The sequence below is a fragment of the Mobula birostris genome, chromosome 14, assembly GCF_030028105.1.
Source record: "Mobula birostris isolate sMobBir1 chromosome 14, sMobBir1.hap1, whole genome shotgun sequence".
Lineage (NCBI taxonomy): Eukaryota > Metazoa > Chordata > Chondrichthyes > Myliobatiformes > Myliobatidae > Mobula > Mobula birostris.
This window is the reverse complement of record NC_092383.1, coordinates 86,603,760-86,629,149: the sequence shown is the minus strand read 5'-3', so window position 1 is coordinate 86,629,149 and position 25,390 is coordinate 86,603,760. Positions and strand designations below refer to the sequence as shown.

At 42.6% G+C, this 25,390-nt stretch overlaps 1 pseudogene; it reads left to right on the top strand.

The window, feature by feature from the left end:
- The window catches only part of LOC140209405 (uncharacterized), a 110,139-nt pseudogene that overhangs the window by 43,462 nt on the left and 41,287 nt on the right, over positions 1-25,390 (top strand).

Below are 25,390 nucleotides of genomic sequence, written 5' to 3'. Positions count from 1 at the left end.
AGATGCTGCCTGACTTGCTGAGTTCCCTCCAGCATTTTCTGTGTGTTGGTTTGGATTTCCAGCATCTGCAGATTTTCCAGTGTTTACAATGAAATCAAGGTTGAACAATTAACATTGTTCAGATAAAATCCAAGATGGCACCGAGAAGTCGTGACTCTGTGTAGAGCTCCAATGGTAATCATCGAACATTCCCATTTAGGACTGCTACATTTAATTTCATAACATACATTATGTCAGTGATATTAAAACTGATTTTGATTATGATTCTGTATTACTTCTACAATATGTGTGACATGTGAGAATTGTTATTCCTTGTACTGAAGCTCTCCTCAGACTTCATCTGTCCCAGGGAATTGCACAGCGTGAATGTGGATAGATCACACTTCGACTAACATAGAAAGATCAAACCTGGTGAACAGAGATACTGTGATGCTAGAGACAGAGAATCTCAGCAAAGGTATGCAGGGTTAGGGGAAAGGGAGACCATGGAGTTGAGCTAGGTGAGACAGAAATGTCTTCTCCTTGGACAAGTGTGAAGAGCCCATTAACTGTGCCCTGTGATTCTATGAGAAATAGAAACTACAGGGGTTGTCTACTTAACACAGATCATTTCCTGTCAAAATTGAGTTGATTTGGTTTAAGAACAGATCTGATATGGATTTTACTCCATTGTGACTGTGTAATTCCATTCACTTGGTTTCCTCTCACATCTAACCAGAGTAAAGTGAAAATCCATCAGAGTTCTTGAAATTGCACTGACAGATGGAATAGAATTCAGAAAAGGTGAGCTTTAAAGTTTCCTTCAAAGAGCAGACACGGTTTTCAGAGAGGAGAGGGAATGAAGTGAAGTACTGTATGCTGAGTTTGCGTGAAAAGCCTCTTCTACATCACACCTATTTCCTACTTTGCTCCCTCCTCAGCAGCAAGCTCCCCAAAACATTGAATTATCAGAATCAAAATCAGAACCCGAATCAGAATCACTTTTATTATCACTGGCATGTGTCATGAAATTTGTTAACTTAGCAGCAGCAGTTCAATGTAATATATAATATAGAAGAAGAGAAAAAAATAAATTACGGTATACATATACTGAATGGATTAAAATCATGCACAAACAGAAATAATATACATTAAAAAAGTGAGGTAGTCTTTATGCATAAAATATCCATTTAGGAATTGGATGATAGAGGGGAAAAAGCTGATCCTGAATTGCTGAGTGTGTGCCTTCAGGCTTCTGTATCTCCTAACTGATGGTAACAATGAGAAAAGGGTTTGCCCTGAGTGCTGGGGGTACCAAGGCAAGATCCGGAATGACGGACAAAGCTTGGAGTGTAAGTCCATAACTCCCTGAAATTTGGAACAGAGGGAGATGTGTTTCCGCTAATAGCAATGAGCCAGCAATGTGCACATGAAAATTCAGGTTGCAAATGTATAAAAATATGATTAGGACACACTTCAGGTCAGTGTGTAGTTGTGTTTGCAGCATAGCAAGAAGGATGTGGAAACATTGAAGGGATTGCAGAAGAGGTTCAGCAGATTGATGCCTGTATTAGAAGACCATAGGACCAAAAGGCAGAGAGAAGAATTAGGCCATTCTTCCCTTTGAGTCTATTCCACCATTCCATTGTGCCTGATTTATTTTCTCTCTCAACCCTATTCTGCTGCCTTCTCCCCATAATCTTTCATGCCCTTACTATTCAAGAATTTATCAATCTCCACTTTAAATATACTCAGTGAATTGGCCTCCACGGCCATCTGTGACAGTGAATATAACAGATTCACCACCGTCCAGCTAAAACAATTTTCCCTCATCTCTGTTCTGAAGGAATGTGCTTGTACTCAGAGGCACTGCCCTCTGATCCTAGAACTCACAGGGAACATCCTCTCCACATCCACTCTGTCTTGTCCTTTCAATATTCAATAGGTTTGAATATGATTCCCCCTCTCCCCCTCATTCTTCTAATCTCCAGTGAGTACACGCCTAGAGCCATCAAACTTTCTCCTCACACTCACAACACTCTACATGGGCTCTTTCTCTTTCCATCGTTAACTTTTCACCATGAACACTTTTCCCAATGACGCACCACAGCTAACACTATAAATCATGCAAAAAATAAATTGAACTTCAGGAGTCAGGTGGTCAACATTTCAGCTTAATTCCCTGCTTCAGGACACCTACAGTCGTTTATTTTGACTTCAGATTAAAACGTTTCCTGTTGCTTGTCTCTAATATTTTAACACTTCTCAGCATTTCATTCACTCTTTGAGAATAGTTTAAGTGTTCCTGTTCTGCTAAATATAACTAAAAGCTTTTCAGATTGTCATGTACCACACACCAATTGTGTTACTGTAGTTTTTTTGATCAAACTTCCGACTGACTTCTTCCTTATTTTATTTCAGTCATTTCTCTCTGAGGACAGACAGGTCCTGCTTGTGTCTCTGTGAATAAAATGCTGTGGACGTTGATCCTTCTGACTGGTTTCCTACCTGGTGAGTTACAGACAGCACTGGACAACTGCATAATCAGTGTTGGATTGGGGGTCGTACAACGTTTCCACAAGAATGCTTGATACCCGTAGACACTAAAGCTGTCGGAAACTGGAGTTCAGAGTTCACTCCTGGAGAAACTCAATGGGTCAAACAGCTTCTGTCAGGGGCAGAGGAAATGTCAATGGTTCGGGTTGAGACCCTGCCTCATGTGTGAGTAGAGCGGGAGAGGGTTAAATAGGAGAGGGGGAGGCGTGAAGCTGGGTCCTCACGTTAGTCGGGGCTGAGGAATAGTGAAGCACAACAGGCAAATGGAATGGGGTGGAAAAGGGATGGTGTTTGGAGGTGGGTGAGAGGTGGAAGCAGATAAGGAGAAAAGAGGAATTGTGTAGAGCCAGGTGTGGGGAGAATATGTCCAGCTGGAGAAATCTACTGCAACCTGTTAAGCGAGAACATCAGATCTACCATTGCTGGGATCTGTTCTCTCTCTGCAGGGATCACTGTGACATTTGACATTATTGTCTTGAAATCAGAGACTTCCTGGGCCACTTCAGTGGTGCAGTTAGCATAGAACGTTACTAGATCTGGAGTCAAAGGTAAACCAGGGTGGTAGGGATAAGAAATTTCTCTCCCTAAAAGTCTTTCCAATCTAGATGGGATCTTTACAATCTGACAGTTCATCATTATTATTACTGATACTTGTTTTTTAAATTCCAGAAATAATAAATTGGATTTTCGTACTCAAAGTATCTCAACAGTTATTGAAATCTCACCTGAGTTTCTAGACACAGAAGCACTAATGACCACTGTTGCACCACCTTCTAACTACACATAGAAATACTTGATAGGTACAATATTTACAAATTGCTTCAGAACCTTGTCTGAACACACACAGGCGCACACACACACACACACACACACACACACACACACACACACACACACACACACACACACAAAATTGGGAGCATCTTATGAAATAGCTGGAAGCTCTGTGGACATTTCAAAGGCTGACATATTCTGAAGCAACTGAAAGTTGAACACTTTCATGGCCTCAAAAGCTGTGTATGGTATTGAATTCCATAGAGTCAACACCCTCTGGCTACACTACGGCTCTCCCCCAGCAGTGCACTGGAAGATCAGCCCTGGGTTTCTGCTCAGGATTCTGGAGTGGGAAGTGAACCCACAATGTACTGACACAGGGGAGAGAGATCACTGACACGGCTGACACAGTAACAGCACTGACTGCACTTCACACCAAAATCATTGGCTGTGTTGTCATGGACCACATGCCGTACATGACCTGCACCTGTTTTTACCGTCATGTTGAAAAATAATTGTTGTATTAAATTGTTCCTTTCCCTCACATCTGACAATGCCTCCCTCAGTTTCAGGTGCATTGTGGGCAGAGAAATCTGTAAGAGGAGTTGTGGGAAGAGCGATCACAATCGATTGTCACTATGAAGAAAAGTACCGCTCAGACACAAAGTATTGGTGCCATGGATGGACCGTCCATTGTTCAGTTTTAGTGGAAACAAATGGGCAGCACAGACGGAGTGGACGAGTGTCAATCACAGATAACCCGGAACGGAGAATATTTACTGTTACTATGGAGGATCTTCACTCTGGAGATTCAGGATGGTACAGCTGTGGAATTACAACACCAGGTCTCGATACAAGATTTAATTTAGAACTAACAGTAAATGATGGTAGGTTTCTCAGTGATTGATTTGTGCATTCCATAAAATAAAAGTCTCATGATCTTTGCCAGACACTGTCCATCCCTCACTATCTCTGCAGTAATATCAGTACCAAATGTTTCCCTCTATACGGCAGGTCACTGAACCCAGTTACAATTTCATTCTCTCCTGAAAGCCTCCAAACATGTGACAGATATCTCACAAGTTGCTGCCTTTAAACCTCCTGAACATAACAGAGTGGCCACTGAGTGGATGTTCATGGTCTCTTGCTTCTGTGGCTCATCCACTTCGAGGTTTGACGTGTTGTACCTTCAGATGCTCTTCAGCACACCGCTGTCATAACCCACGGTTATTTGAATTCCCGTCACCTTTCTGTCAGCATGAACATGTCTGGCCATTCTCCTCTGACCTCTTTCATTAATAAAGCACTTTTGTTCACAGAATTGCTGCTCTCTGGATGTTTTTTCATGTTGTTCGTACCATTCTCACTAAACTCTAGAGACAGTTGTGTGTGAAAATCCCAGGAGGATAGTAGTGCCTTAGATATTTACTACCCCGTCTGGCACCAGCAATAATTGCATGCTCAAAGGCACTTAGATCACAATACTTCCGCATTCTGACTTTGGCCTAACATTGACTGAAACTCTTGAATATTTCTGCATGCTTTGATGAGTTGAGTTGCTGATCGTCTGATTGACTGATTAGATATTTGTATTAATGATCAGGTTAATATTTGTACATAATAAAGTGACAGAAGAGTGTCTGATTTTCAGATGTTCATTCAGTGTCTGAATGTTTAATTCTTTCCCACAGAACTCGTGTCTGTTCCTGTGATTCGATATCTGTCACCAGCAAATGTCTCACGTCTTGGGGGCTCAGTGTCACTTTCCTGTGAGTCCTTCCAGGGATCCCATCCCATTCAATACAGATGGTATGAACAAACCTCATCTGGGTATCCGAAGATCTCAGATACCAATGAACTGACTCTGCATTGTCAATCCTTCAAGCACACACACCAGCAATATTACTGCAGTGCCTCAAATCGGCTTGGAGCGAGATCCAGTGCAATGGTTACTGCGACAGTCTTCAACAACAGAGATATCTGCAGTTACGTGACAGAAATCAATGGCAGCGGTAAGTTCTAATTTCAAGGGAGGATACATTTAAATATTTCTTTTTATTACTCTGTTACTGCTGCTCTTATACCTCTAGTGAGGGTAAGGAATTTCTTTGCATTTGTAGAAGCTGCACATTGCAGCATCCATGGGGTAGAACTAAAGTGCAGTGAACAGTTAAGTCTGTCACTTGCTCCTGGAAGATATGGAGCATCTCAAACATAGTTGGACTTGCGCATCTCGACAAATTGAGAGCATTCCATTAATACTTCTGGCTTTACATTGAAAAGTCCAGACTGGTATCGACTTCTGATTCTCATAAAAGCAAAAGGAAGGACTTATAATATTGCAAATATTAGTGGGAATGACAGAAATTTGGCAATGGCAGGGGCAGAGATGAGTGTTGTTGCTATTACTAAGCAAAACGTGCTTGAGAAGCTGAGGGATCTGAAAGTAGATGAGTCATTTGGACCAGATGTACTACATCCCAAGTTTCTGAAAGAGTTATTTAAAGAAATCATGAAGGCATTAGTGGTGATCTTTCAAGAATAATTAGACTGGAATGTTCAAAGGATTGGAAAATTGGAAGTATCACCACACTCTTTAAGAAAGGAGGGAGGCGAAAGGAAGGAAATTGTCAACCAGTTAGCCTGACTTTAGTGGTTGTGAAGATGTGGGAGTCTATTATTAAGAACAGGATTTTGGGGTACTTGGAGGTATATGATCAAAAGTGGTTTCCTTATGGGGAAATCATCCTGAAAAATCAGCCTCAGAATGCAAGGGCATCCCTTTATTTTATTTATTTACCGATAGAGTACAGAATAGGCCCTTCCAGCCCTTTGGGTCACAACACCGATCGAACTCTCGACAAACCCAATTAACTGTAACATAATCACAGGGCAATCTGCAAAGAGCAGTTATCCTAATGAGTATGTCTTTGGACTGTGGGAGGAAACAGGACCACTCGGGGAGACCCCATACATTCCACATGGAGGATGTGCAGACTCCGTACATTAGAACAGAGATGAGGAGGAATTTCTGTAGCCAGAGGGTGTTGAATCTGTGGAATTCAATACCATACATGGCTTTTGAGGCCAAGACATTGAGTATATTTAAAGCGTACTTAATAGTTTCTTGTTTAGGAAAGGCATCAAAAGATTATGGGGAGAAATGCCAAGGATGGAATTGAGTGGGATAATAAGTCAGCCTTGATGGAATAGTGGAGCAGACTGTATAGGCCAAATGGTCTAATTCTCCTCCTATGTCTAATGGTCTCATTGTCTTTGGTCGTCTCTAGCTTTTGAATATCTGAGCATCCCAGGTAAATTACTAACCGCTGAAATTGGGTTTTTGTATGTTAAATAAAAAACCTCACTCGCTTTGAGACATGAGAAGGAAATCCATTCCTTCTATGAACAAGGCTGCTGCATTTCATGATTACAACAAGGATAATAAACCTTCAATTCCCTTTTAATCACTAAAGGAATGTCAGTCCAAGGCGAGGGATGGGCTGCTGTTCAGCTTGCTGCACAGAAGGTTTACGTGTCTTTACGCTAAACTGAGGCTGTGGTTGGCAATTAATGGCCTCATGAATTGACTACAGTGATGACTGGCTTCTTGGCTGTGGCCTCAGTTTTGTGAATTTCAGCTCCAAATGTTATTTGCTTACTTTGATTTGCTCTTTTTTCTGTATATTGGGATGTTCTATTTTTTTGTGATTGCCTGGAAGGAGGTGAATCTCAAGGTTGTATATAGTATAGATTCTTTGATAATAAGTATACTTTGAACTTTGATTGTTGAGATTGAAGTGCAATCTGATAGGCTGTGATCCCATGAGCTGTCACATCTATGCAATGAAATAGAATTCTGAATTTATCCTTTTAAAAGCATGTTCCAGTTTAGAGAGGATGCTGCAGAGTCAAGGAGTTATAGGTTATGGACGCAGGAGTTTCACCCCAAATCATCTGTGCTGACCACAGTGTCTTCCTGAGCTTCTCCCATTTCACTGCATTTGTCTCGTATCCTTCTAAAACTTGCCTATATATGAACTTGTCCAAATGTATTTTAAATAGTGTATTTGTAACCATCTCTAGTACTTCCTCTGACAGCCTTTTCCATGCACACACGGCTGTGTGTGTAAAACACGGCTGCTCCGGGCTCTCTAAGAATTTTCCCTCACTCCTTAAGCCGAGGGTCTCTAGTTTTCAACTCCCCCACCCTGGGATAAAGACTGTGATTATCCACCATACCTTTGCCCACAAAACAAAGTAACACAATAGAATCCATGTAAAACCACACACAACAAAGACTGACAAAAAATCAATGTGCAAGCGATGATGAATCGTGCAAATAATAAAACTATGTAAACAAATAATACATAGAACATGAGAGGCAGAGTCTCTGAAAGTGAGTCCACAGCTGCGGAGTCAGTTCAGTGCTGAGGCGAGTGAAACCAATCCAGGAGCCTGATAGCTGCAGGACAACAACTGTTGAGGAACCCTGTGGTGTGGGCCCCAAGGCTCCTGCACCTTCCACCTGATAGTAGGACCGAGAAGAGAGGGAGACAGGTCAAATGCAAACAGACAATACAGGCTCAGGTGGGGAGGGGGCAGCTTGCTGGCACAGAATAATGGGGCTGAACACCGGCTCATTTTCAAGATCCTCGTGTAAACTTACACAACTCTTGCCACTGTCCACCACACTGCTGTCTCACCCATAACTTATTAATCATGCCACCTACAGTTTCATTCCAGATTATTAATATTGATGACAATAAGAGTGGTTAACAAATAACAGCAACGATCCTGATGGCACATTGCTGGCGATAAAGTCTGATGTTGTCAGAAAACCAACACTCCACTACCACAGTCCAGGTGATGTTAAACTCCCTGAATGTATGAACATCATTTGAAGGCTCTGGGCCTGTGCGTGCTGGAGTTTAGAAGAATGAGGGTGGATTTTATTGAAAGCTATCGAGCATTGCAAACCCCAGTGGATGTGAAGAGAGGTTCCCTACAGTGTGGGCATCTAGGACCAGAAAGCACAGACTCAGAATGGAAAGATGTCCCTTTAAAAGAGACATGAGGAGGAACTTCTTCAGCCAGAGGGAGATGAAGCCTTTACTAATGAGAAGGATAAGATGGCGGCGCGACAGCAGCACGCACAACCACTTCGATGGTGATGTCTGTTATCTGTTAAGTAGGGGACCGTGCACAATTCTGATTTGATTGAGACGGACATGAGAGTACAGAGGAACATCTGGAAAACTTCTGAATTGCCCGCTTCTAACCTATCCAAGTCACCCTGCATCCTCTTAGCATGCTCCTCACAGCTAACACTGCCGCCCAGCCTCGTGTCATCCGCAAACTTGGAGATGCTGCATTTAATTCCCTTGTCTAAGTCATTTATATATATTGTAAACAACTGGGGTCCCAGCACTGAGTCTTGCGGTACCCCACTAGTCACTGCTTGCCATTCTGAAAAGGTCCCATTTATTCCCACTCTTTGCTTCCTGTCTGCCAACCAATTTTCTATCCACATCAATAGCATACCACCAATACCGTATGCTTTAAGTTTGCACACTAATCTCCTGTGAGGGACCTTGTCAAAAGCCTTTTGAAAATCCAAATATACCACATCCACTGGTTATCCTCTACCCACTCTACTAGTTACATCCTCAAAAAATTCTGAGATTCGTCAGACATGATTTTCCTTTCACAAATCCATGCTGACTCTGTCCGATGATTTCACCGCTTTCCAAGTGTGCTGTTATCACACCTTTGATAACTGACTCTAGCATTTTCCCCACCACCGATGTCAGGCTTACCATTCTATAATTCCCCAGTTTCTCTCTCACTCCTTTTTTAAAAAGTGGGGTTACATGCCACCCTCCAATCCTCAGGAACTAATCCAGCATCTAAAGAGTCATGGAGCATACAGATCCATTCTTTGTAGAAGCCGGCATTTTGGACTTCCAGAAAGTGGTCCACATCAGAGGTGATTGATACGTTCGTGGCCTAAAGTAGAAGGAGATGAGTTATTAACTTTAAACTTTCTGCATAATGCATTATCACTCAAAGAGTTGAACTGCACGTGCATGTAACGAGAGCTGTATAACTCATCTCTTTCTGACTTCACAAAATGAAGTCACCATTCATTTTGTATGTATCTGACAATTTCCTGCTTTCAACCTATGGAGAGTTTTCCAGAACATCCACAAATGCTGCTATTCCAGAGTCAAACTGTTTGGTCTCACTTTAGACTGTTTCCCCACTGCTGAGAGAGACTGAAGCCCTGAATTTCATACTGACACATACTCTGTGTCACCACTGTTGATCTGATCAGGAGTCCTGCTGTTTTTGGAGGTACTGACAGACATGTACGTTCTGGCAGCTGTGAGGATGACGAGACACAGTGGAGTAGATGAGCTGCTGAGATTCCAAACTGGTGGCTCCTGGTTGAGATACAGAACTGCTGAAATCTTTGTGTTTGATTTTCAGATGTTCACTAATTCTGTTCCACAGAACCTGTGTCTCTTCCTTTGCTTCGATTTTCACCACAAACAAATGGCTCAAATTGTGGGGACTCCGTGTCAGTGTCCTGTGAGTCTGTCCATGGATCCCTTCCCATTCAGTACTCATGGTATGAAAAGACGCCATCTGAGGATTCAAAGATCTCTGACACAAACAAACTTGATCTACATTGCCAATCCATAAAATACAAAAATTATCTGTATTATTGCAAAGCCTCAAATATTAATGGAGAGAAGTCCAGTGAAGTGGTCAGTGTGTCCATGTCCAACAGTGTCAGCAGCTGCAGAAATGTGATTGAAGTCAACAGCATGGGTAAGTGCTGGAGGGTTTGATTCTTTATGATGGTCAATGGAGTACAACTGAATGACTGATGTGTGCTGGATATTGTGTTGTTGGAACTTCACACAGGAGCATTAAGTGTATGTTGTCACCACGTTTCAGAGAATGAGAAGCTTTTCGGCACAGCCGTTTAAATGTGAGTCTCTCAGCACAGGGTCTCCTGTCTCTGATCTGACTCTCGCTGGCTGGGTGTGAATGTATCTCATCTGGTAATATTTCTGGCCATTCATTAAGATAGTCCTTCCAAGATAAATCACTTCAAAGTTGAAAGAAAATTAAGTTTTTGTCACCATATACTACCCCGAGATCCATTTTCTTGCAGGCATTCACAGTAGATACAAATGAATACAACAGACTCAATGTAAAACTACACACAATCAAAAATGTCAAACAATCAATGTGCAAAATAAGACAAATTGTGCAAATACAAAAGAAACAAATAATAGATAAATAATTAACAAGAGAATACCTGCAGATGCTGGAAAGCAAAGCACTACACACAAATTGCTGGAGGTACTCAGAAGGCCAGGGAACACCTATTGAAAAGAGTCATCAGTCATCGTTTCGGGCTGAGACCCTTCATCAGGACTGGAAAGGAAAGGAGATTAGAAGTCAACGTAAGAAAGTCGGTGGGAGGAGATGGAGAAGTACAAGGTGAAATTGAGAGAGTGGGAGGGTTGAAGTAAAGAGCTGGAAAGTCAATTGGTGAAAGCGATAAAGGGCTGGAGGAGGGGAAATCTGATAGGGGACAGAAGGCCATGGAAAGCAGGGAAAGTGGAGGCTCGCCAGGGGGAGGTCATGGGCAGGTTAGGAGAATGGTGAGAGAGGGAAAGGGGAAAGGTGAAGGAGATAAACAAATAAATACTGAGAAGATGAACTGTAGAATCCTTGAAAGTGAGTCCATCGGTTGCAGAATCAGTTCAGTGTTGGTGAGTGAATTTATCCATGATGTTTCAGGAGCCTACAGGTTGCAGATAATAATTGGTCCTGAACCTGGTAATATGGGATCTAAGCCCCCTGCAACTCCTTCGTACTGACAGCAGCAAGAAGACAGCATAGCTTGGATGGTAGGGGTTCTTGCTGCTTTGACACGCTCTTGTACGCAGGACTCACCGCCTCGATTTGGCCCATACCCGATCTTTCCTTTCTGGCCTGAAGCTTAAATCGATCAGACATTGACTCGAGCCTCAGTCTTGGGCCACCAGCATTGTCAGCAGATTTGGTTCAATGAAAGATGTTCTTGTTAAGGAAGAAGGCAAGCAAAGGATCAGCAGACTGATTTCTGGAATGCCACAAGTGACACAAGATCAGAGAGCAAATGTAATTGGTTTTTATTTGATGGAGTTCAGTAGGCTGAGAGGTGATCACATAGAAATGAGCAATATTTTAGCAGGGTGATACAGATGCAGGTAGGATGCTTCAAATGCCAGGGAATACAGGATAGTCTAATGAGACTTACCTCCAAGAGAACCACAAATTTGTCGTTAGATTTGGAGGTTTGCATGCCTCAATGACGCAGAGAGCTACGTTGGCTGGAGTGAGGGCTTTATGCTTTGGCAGTTCATCGGGTCACCCATGCCGAACAGGTCAGAGGGTAGGGGCCAGACTTAGAGTGGTCCCCCAATCCTCCAGGTTCGGGGGGTTCACTCAGGACTGACAAGCCTGATTGGTTCAACAAAATTGTCATGGAAACAGAAATGAAAAATTCCTCTCCATCAGAGTTTGACGGTATTGCTCAGTCTCTACCTGGGACTTGCATGACTGACAGCAGTGAAAACCGAGAGGAACCTACTGACACAATGAAGGAAGCCCCGAACACTGCCAGAGATAGGACACCTTCATTGCTGCCCTAAACACCAGTGGTGTAACGGACAGTAAGTAAGTAAGCTTGGAATCTTAGAAATTATCTGAAGGGTGAGACATTTAAGACTGGGATTAGGAAAGATTTCTTCTCCCAGAATGTGGTGAACCAGTATTCAAGAAAGATTGAGTTATTTTTCTCAGAGGTAGAGACATCAAGAGATGTGAGAAACAAAAGACCTTGCTTTTTCATTGAGAAAACCTCCTGCATTATCCTGTTGGATTATCTCCCTGTATCCAAACTGCCAGTAAATGTAATTGGCTGCACAGGAGCACAGCAATTAACTGTAACACTATTACAGCACCAGCGATCGGCGATCAGGGTCCAATTGCCACCACTGTTTGCAAGTTGTTTGTATGTTCTCCCAGTGACTGCGAGGATTTCCTCTGGGGCCGCAGTTTCCTCCCACGTTCCAGAAATGCACAGGTTAGGATGAGTAAGTCCTATGGAAGCCATTTTGGTGCGAGAAGCATGGAACCCTTGCAGGCTGCCCCCAGCACAAACTCTGTTGGTAACTGTTGTAAACGATACATTTCACTGTATGATCAGATGTACATGCGACAAATAAAGCTCATCTTTAATCTTTAAATGTGCATCAGGTAATAGATCACCTTTGGTCCACCATGTTCAAGTACCTATTGGTCTAATAACTGTGCTCTCTTGTTCTTGCAAGTACAAAGCAGCTGAAATTTTATTTTATTTTCTTTTAACAGGGAGAATTGATTTCTGTGAAAATACTGTGACAGAATTGATGACAACCGCACAAAGGTAAGAAACTACTCCAGCCCAGATGTAAAGTATAAGGTTTTCGCTGCGGGTGGTTTCACTGCTACTGCTTCCAAGTAGAGCCAGTTGGGAGAGAAATCTGTTTCTCTTCAACTAGTGTTTATCATATTTGACATGATTAACTTCAACAAACTCATATCTTGGAAACTGAGCATTCCTGATTTTCTTGAACATGCGTCAAGCCTGAGATCAAAGAAAAATTTCTCTTCCCCAATTATTTAAAAATTTAAGCATAGCAGTTGAAGCTCATGTATAGAATCATAATGTCTTTGATATATATTAGAACAACAGGCCCTTCAGCCTGACTCGTCCAAGCCAACCAGGATGTTCATCTAAGTTCAGCACATTTAATTTTATTTATTCCATATCCTTCTCTGCCAGGGGCTCCCAACCTGGGATCAAGTCCAGTCCAGTCCAGTCAAGTTTATTGTCATTTAACTATATACATGTATACCGTCCAGTGAGGCAATGTTTCTCCAAACCAAGATGCAAAGCACTGCAGTATACATAATGCATAATAGTTTATGAAAGTGAGAATGAAATCTACAGATTAATTACACATAAATAAACAAACTGAAGTTGATGAATTAAGGTCCATGGCATAAAAAAGTTTGTGAAGCCCTGTTCTAAGCCTTTCCTATCCACACATCTGTCAAAATGTCTCTTAACCTTTGTTAATGTATCCATTTCTATGGATTGCTATGGCAGCTCGATGGCAGGAGGGAGAAGAGTTTGTATGAAGGGTGCATGGAGTCCTTCATAATGCTGTTTGCTTTACGGATGCAGCGTGATGTGTAAATGTCGGTAATGGTGGGAAGAGAGATCCCGATGATCTACCCAGCTGACCTCACTATCCGCTGAAGGGTCTTGCGATCCAAGATGGTGCAATTTCCGAACCAGGCAGTGATGCAGCTGTTCAGGATGTTCTCAATACAACCTCTGTAGACTGTGGTGAGGACGGGAGGTGAGAGATGGACTTTTCTCATCCTTCGCAGAAAGTAGAGACGCTGCTGGGCTTTCTTTGCTCTGGAGCTGGTGTTGAGGGACCAGGTGAGATTCACCGCCATGTGAACACTAAGAAATTTGGTGCTGTTACCGATCTCTACGGAGGAGTCATTCATGTTCAGCAGAGAGTGGTCGCTCCGTGTCCTCCTGAAGCCTGAAGTCAACAACAAACTCTTTTGTTTTGTTCACATTCAGGGACAGGTTGTTGGCTCTGCACCAGTCTGTTAGCCGCTGCACCTCCTCTCTGTAAGCTGACTCATAATTCTCGCTGATGAGACCCACCACGGCCGTGTCATTGGCAAATTTGGTGATTTGGTTCGAGTTGTGTGTTGCAGCACAGTTGTGGGTCAGCAGAGTGAACAGCAGTGGACTGAGCACACAGCCCTGGGGGGCCCCCGTGCTCAGTGTGATGGTGTTGGAGGTGCTGCTTCCAATCCGGACTGAGATCTCCCAGTCAGGAAGTCTAGGATCCAGTTGCAGAGGGAGGTGTTCAGGCCCAGTAGGCTCAGCTTTCCAATCAGTTTCTGAGGAATGATTGTGTTGAATGCTGAACTGAAGTCTATGAACAGCATTCGAACGTAAGTGTCTTTTTTGTCCAGGTGGAGGGTGATGGCAATGGGATCGTCTGTTGAACGGTTGGGACGGTACGTGAACTGCAGGGGGTCCAGTGAGGGGGGCAGCAGGGTCTTGATGTGCTCCATGACGAGCCTCTCGAAACACTTCATGATGATGGTTGTGAGTGTGACGGGATGGTAGTTGTTGAGGCAGGACACTGAAGACTTCTTCGGCACGGGGACGATGGTGGCGGCCTTGAAGCACGTAGGAACGACGGTGCTGCTCGGAGATGTTGAAGATGTCAGTGAGAATCTCAGCTAGCTGGTCTTCACATACTCTAAGCACTTTGCCAGGAATATTGTCTGGTCCAGCAGCCTTCCATGGGTTGACCCTGCACAGGGTTCTCCTCACATCAGCCAAGGTAAGACACAGCACCTGGTTGTTCGGAGGAGGAGTGGTCTTCCTCACTGCCATGTCATTTTTCACCTCAAAACGAGCATAGAAGTTATTCAACGCATCTGGGAGGGAGGCATCACCAGCACGGGCAGGTGGTGTTGTCTTGTAGTTGGTGATGTTCTGAATGCCTTTCCACAGGTGCCATGTGCCGCCCCTATCCTGGAAGTGGCTGTGGATTCGCTGGGCGTGTGCACGCTTTGCTTTTTTGATGGCCCGGGACAGTTTGGCCCTTGCTGTTGTTAGGGCTGCCCTGTCGCCTGCTCTGAAGGTGGAGTCACAGGTCCTCAGCAGCGCACGCACCTCTGTGGTCATCCATGGCTTCTGGTTAGCGCGTGTAGTGATGGTCTTGGCCACAGTGACGTCATTGACGCACTTGCTGAGTCACTGATGCCGTGTACTCCTCTAAGCTGGTAGAGTCGCCGTCAGTTGCAGCCTCCCTGAACATGTGCCAGTCAGTGTGCTCAAAGCATTCTTGAAGAGCAGAGATGGCTCCTGCTGGCCAGGTTTTCACCTGCTTCTGAACAGGTCTGGCGCGCCTGATGTGCTGTCTGTACGCTGGGATTAGCATAACAGAGACGTGGTCTGAGTAGCTGAGGTGGGGTCGGGAATGTTTGTGTAAACAAGGTCCAACACATTCTCCCCTCTCGTTGCAAAGTCCATGTTCTGATGGAATCTGGGGAGCACTGACTTAAGGTTCACGTGGTTAAAATATCTGGTGACAATAAACAGTCCATCATGGTGTGCGTTCCATCATTTTGATAGGCTCAGGAATTCCATATTACTTGTATTACTTAAGCGGATGCCTGATTAGCGCTAATCGCGGGGTCCAATTTGAGAGCGTTCAGTCTTGCAGTTGCCGCTCAGCCATTGACATTCTGTTGGAATTCCTATGAATAAACTTTGGTCTCCGTCTCCACATTGGAGTCTGGATTTCCTGTGCAATTGGGTTCCAACATTGCCAGCGTACATCGTGACACTGTCACCTCTTCAAATGCTCATTCATATTGGTGAGATCTGATTTCCCATGCAGACTATTCCTCATCAGTCCTTGCTTATCCAATTGCTAGTCGACTCTATTTCTCAGAATCCTCTCTTGTAAGGTTCCGACCAGTGATGTTGGTCTCACTGACATGCAGCTTCCTGGCGTGCCTTTGTACCCCTTCTTTACATAAAGCCACAATATTTGCCATTAATCCTCCACACTTCTGTTCCCTCACTTATGGCTGGGTGATGCAGATATCTCTGCCAAGGCCTTAGTAATTTCTCCCTAGCTCCTCATAATATCCTGGGCTACACTTGCTCAGGCCCTATGAGATTATCTGAAAATTATATTCTTCAAGACTGCCAGCAACTCTTCTTTTGTAATGATATGTTCCAATAGAACACTATTCATTTCCCTTAATTCCTATCTTCCATGACCTGCTCCACAGTAAATACAGACAAGAAATATTAATTTAAGACCTCACCAGTCTCCTGTAGCTCCACATATGGATGATCACATTAATCATTATGGGAACTTAATCTCTTCCTTGTTGCTCTTCTCCTTTTAATAGACGTGTAAGACTCTCAGAATTCTTTTACCTTATCTGCTTATGTTATCTCACATACTCTATTTGCTTTCCTGATCTCTTTTAATTGTATACCTATATCTCTTACATTCCTCAAGGGATTCACTGCCGATGCCTTGTTTTTCCTGACCAGAATCTCAATATCCCTTGTCAGCCAGGATTTCCTAATCCTGCCAGACTTGCACTTCATTCTTACAGGAAAGTGGCATCCCTGAACCTTCCTGATCTGCAGCTCATCAGAATGGAAATAGCGTCATGTTTACATCACACTGCTGTGCTATGTCTGTGATGAGGAAATTAGAACATGTTCCTCCATTTGTCATGACTCAGAGGGTGCTCCCTGTAGCATTTACTCTGACAGTTCCACGGCTAACTCTATCCCATGACATAAGTTGAGCTGTACTGGCCAAGAACTTGCAAAGCTTCTTTACCACTGGTTCCACAGCAGCGAAAGTCACAGCAAGGCAAAGTTCCTGCTCAATTACTGGCTGAGGACATCACATTTCAAGTTATTTCTCTATGTGCTGGTTATGTAACAGCAGGAGACATCTCCATCTACAATGTGTGCTTGGAGGAGCTCATGTGATGTCAAACTGTTTGCCCTGATACATTCACTGCAGGCTTTCTACTGGGTCTGTTGAAGATGTTCCACAGTCCAGAGGGGAAAAGATTTTGACGTGACACCAGTGAGAACTCAACAATCAATGTCCAAACCAGTATGGAATTAGGAGGGAGTTGACTTTTGTAGGAGAGCTGGTTTTAAGCAGAGGCAGTGTTTCCTTTATTAGATCCTTCAATTGTGAGTGCAGAGGGATCTGTAGATATTACCTCAGCTTCTCCCCACATCCTGATTGTTATACACATTCATACATACATAATTATACTTTATGGATATTTGTAATAATTTATATTTTTAATTGATTTTAATACACTTCACTGACATGGTAAAGCAGCCAATCTAATTGAAGACCCAATTACCGATAAGACCATAGGATAAAGGAGCACAAGTAGGCCATTTGGCCCACCGAGTCTGCTCCGCCATTCAATCATGGGCTGATCCAATTCGTCCAGTCATCCCCGCTCGCCTGCCTTCTCCCCATACCCTTCATTACCCATACCTCTTGATTACCCTAGCTAAACAAGAACCTATCTATCTCTGCCTTAAATACACAAAATGACTTGGTCTCCACAGCTGCTCATGGCAAAAAATTCCACAGATTTACGACACTCTGACTAAAGTAACTTCTCTGCATTTCTGTTCTAAATGGACATCCTTCAATCCTGAAGTCATGCCCTCTTGTCCTAGACTCCCCTCCCATGGGAAATAACTTTGCCATTTCGAATCCATTCAGGCCTTTTAACATACAGAATGTTTCTATGAGATCCCCCCTTATTTTCCTGAACTCCAGGGAATTCAGCCCAAGAGCTGCCAAACGTTTCCCATATAGTAACTTTTTCATTCCTGGAATCATTCTCTTATAATCCCTCAACATCACATCCCTGCTCTTGTATTCTATACCTCTAGAAATGAATGCCAATATTGCATTCGCCTTTATCACCACTGACTCAACCTGGAGGTTAACCTTTAGAGTATCCTGCAGAAGGACTCCCAAGTCCCTTTGCATCTCTGCAATTTGAATTATCTCCCCATCTAAATAATAGTCTGCCCATTTATTTCTTCCACAAAAGTGCATGACCATACACTTTCCAACATTGTATTTCATTTGCCACTTCTTTGCCCATTCCCCTAAACTATCTAAGGCTCTTTGCAGGCTCTCTGTTTCCTCAACACTACCCGCTCCTCCACCTATTTTTGTATCATCAGCAAATTTAGCTACAAATCCATTAATCCCATAGACCAAATCATTGTTGTACATTGTAAAAAGCAGCAGTCCCAACACCAAACCCTGTGCAACTCCACTGGTAACTGGCAGCCAGCCAGAATAGGATCCCTTTATTACCACTCTCTGTTTCTACCGATCAGCCAATACTCCACCCATGCTAGTAACTTCCCTGTAATTCCTTGGGCTCTTAACTTGCTAAATAGCCACATGTGTGGAACCTTGTCAAAGGCCTTCGGAAGATCCAAGTGCACCACATCCACTGCATCTCTTTTGCCTACCCTGCTAGTAATTTCTTCAAAAAATTGCAGTAGGTTAGTCAGGCAGGATTTTCCTTTCAGGAAACTCTGCTAGCTTTGGCCTATCTTGCAATATGCCTCCAGGTACTCTGTAATTTCATCCCTAACAATCAATTCCAAAAACTTCTCAACCACTGATGTCAGGATAACAGGCCTACAGTTTCCTTTCTGCTGCCTCCCACCCTTCCTAAATAGCGGAATAACATTTGCAATTTTCCAGTCATCTGGTACAATGCCAGAAATATTTATTCTTGAAAGATTACTGCTAATGCCTCCACAATCTCTCCAGCTACTTCCTTCAGAACCCAAGGGTACATTCCATTAGGTCCAGGAGATTTATCCACATTCAAACCATTAAGCTTCTTGAGCACCTTCTCAGTCATAATTTTCACTGCACATACTTCACTTCCCTGACACTCTTGAATATCAGGTATACTGCAGAGGTCTTCCACTGTGAAAACTGTTGCAAAATATGCCATCTCTGTGTCTATCATTACAATATCTCCAACGGCATTTTCTATTGGCCCTATATCTACCCTCGACTCCCTTTTACCCTTTATATACTTAAAAAAGCCTTTAGTATCTTTTTTGATATTAGTTACCAGCTTATTCTCATAATTCATCTTTTCCTTCCTAATGACCTTCTTAGTTTCCTTCTGTAAGTCTTTCAAATCTTCCCAATTCTCTATCTTCCCACTAGCTCTGGCTTCCTTGTATGCCCTCTCTTTTGCTTTTACTTTGGCTCTGACTTCACTTGTCAGCCATGGTAGTATCATCCTTCCATTTGAAAATTTCTTCTTATTTGGAATATATCTGCCTTGCACTTCCCTCATTTTTCGCAGAAACTCCAATCATTGCTGCTCTGCTGTCCTTCCTGCTAGTGTCCCTTTCCAGTCAACTTTGGCCAGTTCCCCTCTCATGCCATTGTAATTTCCTTTATTCCACTGAAATACCAACACATTTGAATTTAGTTTCTTCTTCTCAAATTTCAAAGTGAATGATCATATTGTGATCACTGTTCCCTAAGGGTTCCTTAACCTTTAGCTCTCTTTATCACCTCCGGATCATTGCACAACACCCAATCCAGCACAACCTATCCCCAAGTGGGCTCAATAACAAGCTGTTTTAAAAAACTATGCCTTAGACATTCTACAAATCCTCTCTCTTGAGGTCAAGTACTGACCTGGCTTTCCCCAGACGTTTTCATGTAAAAATCCCTGAAGGTTATCATGATATTGCCCTTATGACATGCCTTTTTTATCTCCTGCTGAAGTTTGTAATCCGCATCCCAGCTGCAGTTTGAAGGTCTGTACACAACTGCCATTAGGGTCCTTTTACCCTTGACATTTCTTAACTCAACTCATAGAGACCCTACACCTTCCAATCCTCTGTCATCCCTTTCTAATGATTTAATATTATTTCTTATACACAGGGCCACACCACCCCTTCTGCCTATCAACCTATCTTTCCAATACACAGTAGATCCTTGGACATTCAGCTCTCAATAGCAGCCATCTTTTAGCCACTGACGTACTCTCTTCCTCTCCCCTGATATTGGGCAGAAATTACAAGAGTCTGAAAGCATGTACCACAAGCTTCAAGGACAGTTTCTTTCTCACTGTTACAAAACTATTGGATGCTCTCGTAGTATGATAAAATGGGTGTTTGATCTTATAATCTAACTGGGCTTGCAGCTTATTGTCTACTGCATGGCACTTTCTCTGTAACTGTAACACTTTATTCTGCATTCTCTTACTGTTTCCCCTTGTACTACCTTAATGCAATGTTATAATCTGTCACTTACTCCATTCAAATGTGGAGCATTTCAAACATAGTTGAACTTGCACATCCAAGTTTCAAACTGTCCGAGCCTGTCCATAACCCAAACCCTCCAGTCCTAGCAGCATCTTTGTGAATGCTTTCTGTACCTTCTCTAATTTAATCACACTCTTCCTATGGAACTACACAGAGTATTCAAGATGAGATGGTGACAATGTCCTTTATAGCTCTAACATGCCATCGCAACTGTATTAATGCCCCATCATATGAAGGCAAGCTGGTCATATTCCTTGTTCAGCACTTTGTCTGCCTGTGTTGCCACTTTCAGGTATCTGTCTTACCATTTTCAGGTATCTGTGTAGTTGCACACCTAGTTCTCTACTGCGTAAGGTTTGCCCTTGTTCAATTTCCCAAAATTCATCATTTCACACTGCCTGAGTTCAATTCCATCAGTCATCCCATTAGCCACTTTCCAAGTTCAAAATTCAATGTAAACTTATTATCAAAGTATATACACCATAAACGACCTAGAGATTCATCTTCTTTCACACATGCACAAATCAAAGAAACACAATAGAATCCATGACAAACCACACACAACAAAGTCCGACAAATGTCCAATGTGCAAAAGAGGCTTTAAGTAAAACATCTTTTATTATTATTATTGCTTTCTTTATTTTTTTTTTGTTTTTGTGCTGCTTCAGATCGAGAGGAACAATGATTTTGTTCTCCTTTACATTTGTATACAAGAAATGACATTAAACAATCTTGAATCTACTTGTGTAAATTTAATTTTACCTGTAAATTTTCTGAAGAATTTCTCCCTCAGTTTTGTGTGGTTTATGGGCAGAAGATAAATAAGAGGAGTTGTGGGGAAGAGTGGTCACAATCGATTGTCACTATGCACCAATATACCGTTCACACACAAAGTATTTGTGCCTCATGTAGGACTGCCAGAGCACATTGTTAGTGAATACAAATGGGCAAAGTGAACAATATGGAAGAATAATAATCAGTGATGACACATGAGAGGAGAAGTTGGTATTCTGCTAAAAAAAAATGTTATTGAACTAGATGTAATGCAGAAAAGATTTCAAAGCTCAAAATAAATTTATTATACAACCCTGAGATTCATTTTCTAGCGGGCATACTCAGGAATTCCAACAATCATAATAGTATCAATGAATGACTGCAATCCAAGATGTTGCCACTGCCTCGAGAAAATGTGGTTTTGTTCCAGATGATGATCAGGTTTTTCTCCTTTCTCCTACTCATCGTTCTGTCAACACTAGTTTACTCTTCTAATTAAACTCGTCTGCCTGTGCTTATCTACCGAGCTCCACTCCACTAAGGTTACAGAGGAAACAGGAGGTAAATGTTTCAAACACAGAGCCATCTCGTTTTGTCTCATCAGTTCTGTATCTCTTCCCCTTTGCTCAGTTTCATGATATGGAAGGTTGGTCGTTGGCTGCTCTTCACACTGCTGCTGATCTGCACTATTTCAGTCTCATGGTTCACAAGGGAAACTAAGGTAGGTTTCTGGACATCAATGGAATTTGCTTTCAAATATACTGATCATTTGAGGGAAGATATTTAAACACATTGACTATTTCTTATCCAATGGTCAATCCAAAGCTATCTGCAGATGATATTGACAAGATGTTGACAACTGTATGTGTGCAGAATGTTTGATGTGAATATATTGGAGTCCAAGCTCCAGATACAACTCTAAAGCAGAGTTCCCAGTGTCAATGAGTCTGATGATTTGACCGTTGCCTTTTACAGAAACCTGATGAATCAGATCCTCCCAGAGTGGTCTATAAGGTAAAGTGAAGGCTTTGGGATCACACAGATTGTGTTGAAATCTCGCAACAGGATCAAGTATTCATACTTCTTCAGAATTTCTGCAAATTTAACATTTATGGAGAATTAACCTCTCATCATTCATTATCAACTTCATGAAGGTGAAGAAATAATGTTACCATACTTCAGGACATTAACTTTTTTGAGCATTCCATTTCCAACATGCCACCTCCGCAGATCTCAATTATATGGCACCTTTTCACATTGTTTTCTTTTTGTGGCACAGGCAACAATTTTTAACCCTATCATGGCTGTGAACTGCTGAAGAACATTTTACTCTATTAAATGCTGTTAGAACCATAGAACACTACAGCACAGAAAACAGGCCATTCGGCCCTTCTAGTATGTGCCAAAACTTTATTCCGCCAGTCCCATTGACCTGCACCCAGTCCATATCCCTCCAGACCTCTCCCATCCATGTATCTATCCAATTTATTCTTAAAACTTAAGAGTGAGCCTGCATTTACCATGTCAGATGGCAGCTCATTCCACACTCCCACCACTCTCTGAGAGAAGAAGTTCCCCCTAAACCTTTCCCCTTTCACTCTAAAGCCATGTCCTCTCATATTTATCTCTCCTAATCTAAGTGGAAAGAGCCTACTCACATCTACTCTGTCTACACCCCTCATAATTTTGTAAACCTGTATCAAATTTCCCCTCATTCTTCTATGCTCCAAAGAATAAAGTCCTAACCTGTTCAATCTTTCCCTGTAACTCGACTCCTGAAGACCCAGCAACATTCTCGTAAATCTTTTCTGCACTCTTTCAATCTTACTGATATCCTTCCTATAGTTAGGTGACCAGAACTGTACACAATATCCAAATTTGGCCTCACCTATGTCTTATGCAACCTCACCATAACATTCCAACTCCTATACTCAATACTTTAATTTATGAATGCCAGGATGCCAAAAGCCTTCTTTACAACCCTGTCTACCTGTGATACCACTTTCAGGGAATTATGCATCTGAACTCCTAGACCCTTTTGTTCCTCTACACTCCTCAGTGCCCTACCATTTACTGTGTATGTCCTACTTTGATTTGTCCTTCCAAAATGGAACACTTCACACTTGGCTGCATTAAATTCTATCTAACATTTTCTGGCCCATTTTTCTCATTGGTCTTTGATCTTCTAGGGGACCAATTTTGTCCCTTACTATCCTTTTACTCTTAATATACTTGTAGAAACCCTTCGGGTTTACCTTCACATTATCTGCCAAAGCAACCTCATGTCTTCTTTTTGCCTTCCTGATTTCCTTCTTTCGTATTTTCTTACATTTTCTATACTCTTCAAGTAACTCATTTGTTCCTTGTTGCCTATACCTGCTATACACTTCTTTATTTTTCTTGATCAGATCGTCAATATCCCTTGAAAACCAAGGTTCCCTATGCTTGTTAGCTTTGGCTTTAATCATGGCAGGAACATGCCAACTCTGCACTCTCAAAATTTCGCCTTTGAAGGCCTTCCACTTACTGAACACACCCTTGCCAGAAAACAACTTATCCCAACCCACTCTTCCTAGATCCTTTCTCATTTCCACAAAATCGTCCTTTCTCCAATTTAGAACCTCAGCTCGAGGACCAGACCTATCCTCATCCATAATTAACTTGAAACTAATGACATTATAATTTATAATAACATTCTGATTTATAATGATATTATAAATCAGGGCATTGAGTATCGGAGTTAAGATGTAATGTTAAAATTGTACAAGGCATTGGTAAAGCCAAATTTGGAGTATTATGTACAGTTTTGTTCACCGAATTATAGGAAAGATGTCAACAAAATAGAGAGAGTACAGAGAAGATTTACTAGAATGTTACCTGGGTTTCATCTCCAGAGTTACAAAGAAAGGTTGAACAAGTTGGGTCTTCATTCTTTGGAGTGTAGAAGGTTGAGGGGGGACTTGATAGAGGTACTTAAAATTATGAGGGGGATAGATAGGGTTGACGTGGATATACTTTTTCCATTGAGAGTGGGGGAGATTCAAACAAGAAGACATGAGTTGAGAGATAGGGGGCAAAAGTTTAGGGGTAACACAAGGGGGAACTTCTTTACTCAGAAAGTGGTAGATGTGTGGAAGGAGCTTCCAGTAGAAGTGGTAGAGGCAGGCTCGATATTGTCATTTAAAGTAAAATTGGATAGCTATATGGATAGGAAAGGAATGGAGGGTTATGGGCAGGTCGGTGGGACTAGGTGAGTGTAAGCGCTTGGCATGGACTAGAAGGGCCGAGATGGCCTGTTTCCGTGCTGTAATTGTTATATGGTTATATGGTTATTATGGTCACTGGACACAAAATGTTTGCTTACACATACTTCTGTCACCTGACCTGTCTGGTTCCCTAGTAGGACATCGAGTATTGTATCCTTCATCGTTGGTACCTCTATATATTGATTTAGAAAACTTTCCTGAACACATTTGACAAACTCCAAGCCAGCCAGCCCTTTCACAGTGTGAGAGTTCCAGTCAATACGTGGAAAGTTAAAATCCCCTACTATTACAACTTCCTGTTTCTTACATCGGTCTGCTATCTCTACAGATTTGCTCCTCCAATTCTCTCTGACTATTGGGTGGTCTATAATACAACCCTATTAGTGTGGTCACATCTTTCCTGTTCCTCAGCTCCACCCATATGGCCTCTGTAGACGAGCCCTCCGGGCTGTCCTGTCTATGCACATCTGTGATATTTTCCCTGACTAGTAATGCCACTCCCCCTTTCATCCCTCCCCCTCTGTCACATCTGGAACAATGGAACCCCGGAACACTGAGCTGCCTGTCCTGCCCCTCCTGCAACCAAGTCACATTAACAGCAATAATGTTGTAATCCCACGTGCCAGTCCACGCCCTAAACTCATCTGCCTTACCTACAATACTCCTTGCACTGAAATAGATGCACCTGAGCAGATTTCTGTCACCGCCAAACCTTTGATTTCTGTTTATACATGCAGTTCTCCCATGTCCTTTATCCTCCTCCACCTCACTATCTGCTCTAACACTCTGGTTCCCCTCTCCCTGCAAATCTAGTTTAAACCCCCTGCAGCAGAACTAGCAAACCTACCCACAAGGATGTTAGTCCCCCTCCTGTTCAGGCGCAAACCGTCCCATTGGAACAGATCCCACCCTCCCTGGAACAAAGCCCAATTGTCCAGAAACATGAAGCCCTGCCTCCTGCACCATCTCCTCAGCCACGTATTTAGCTGCA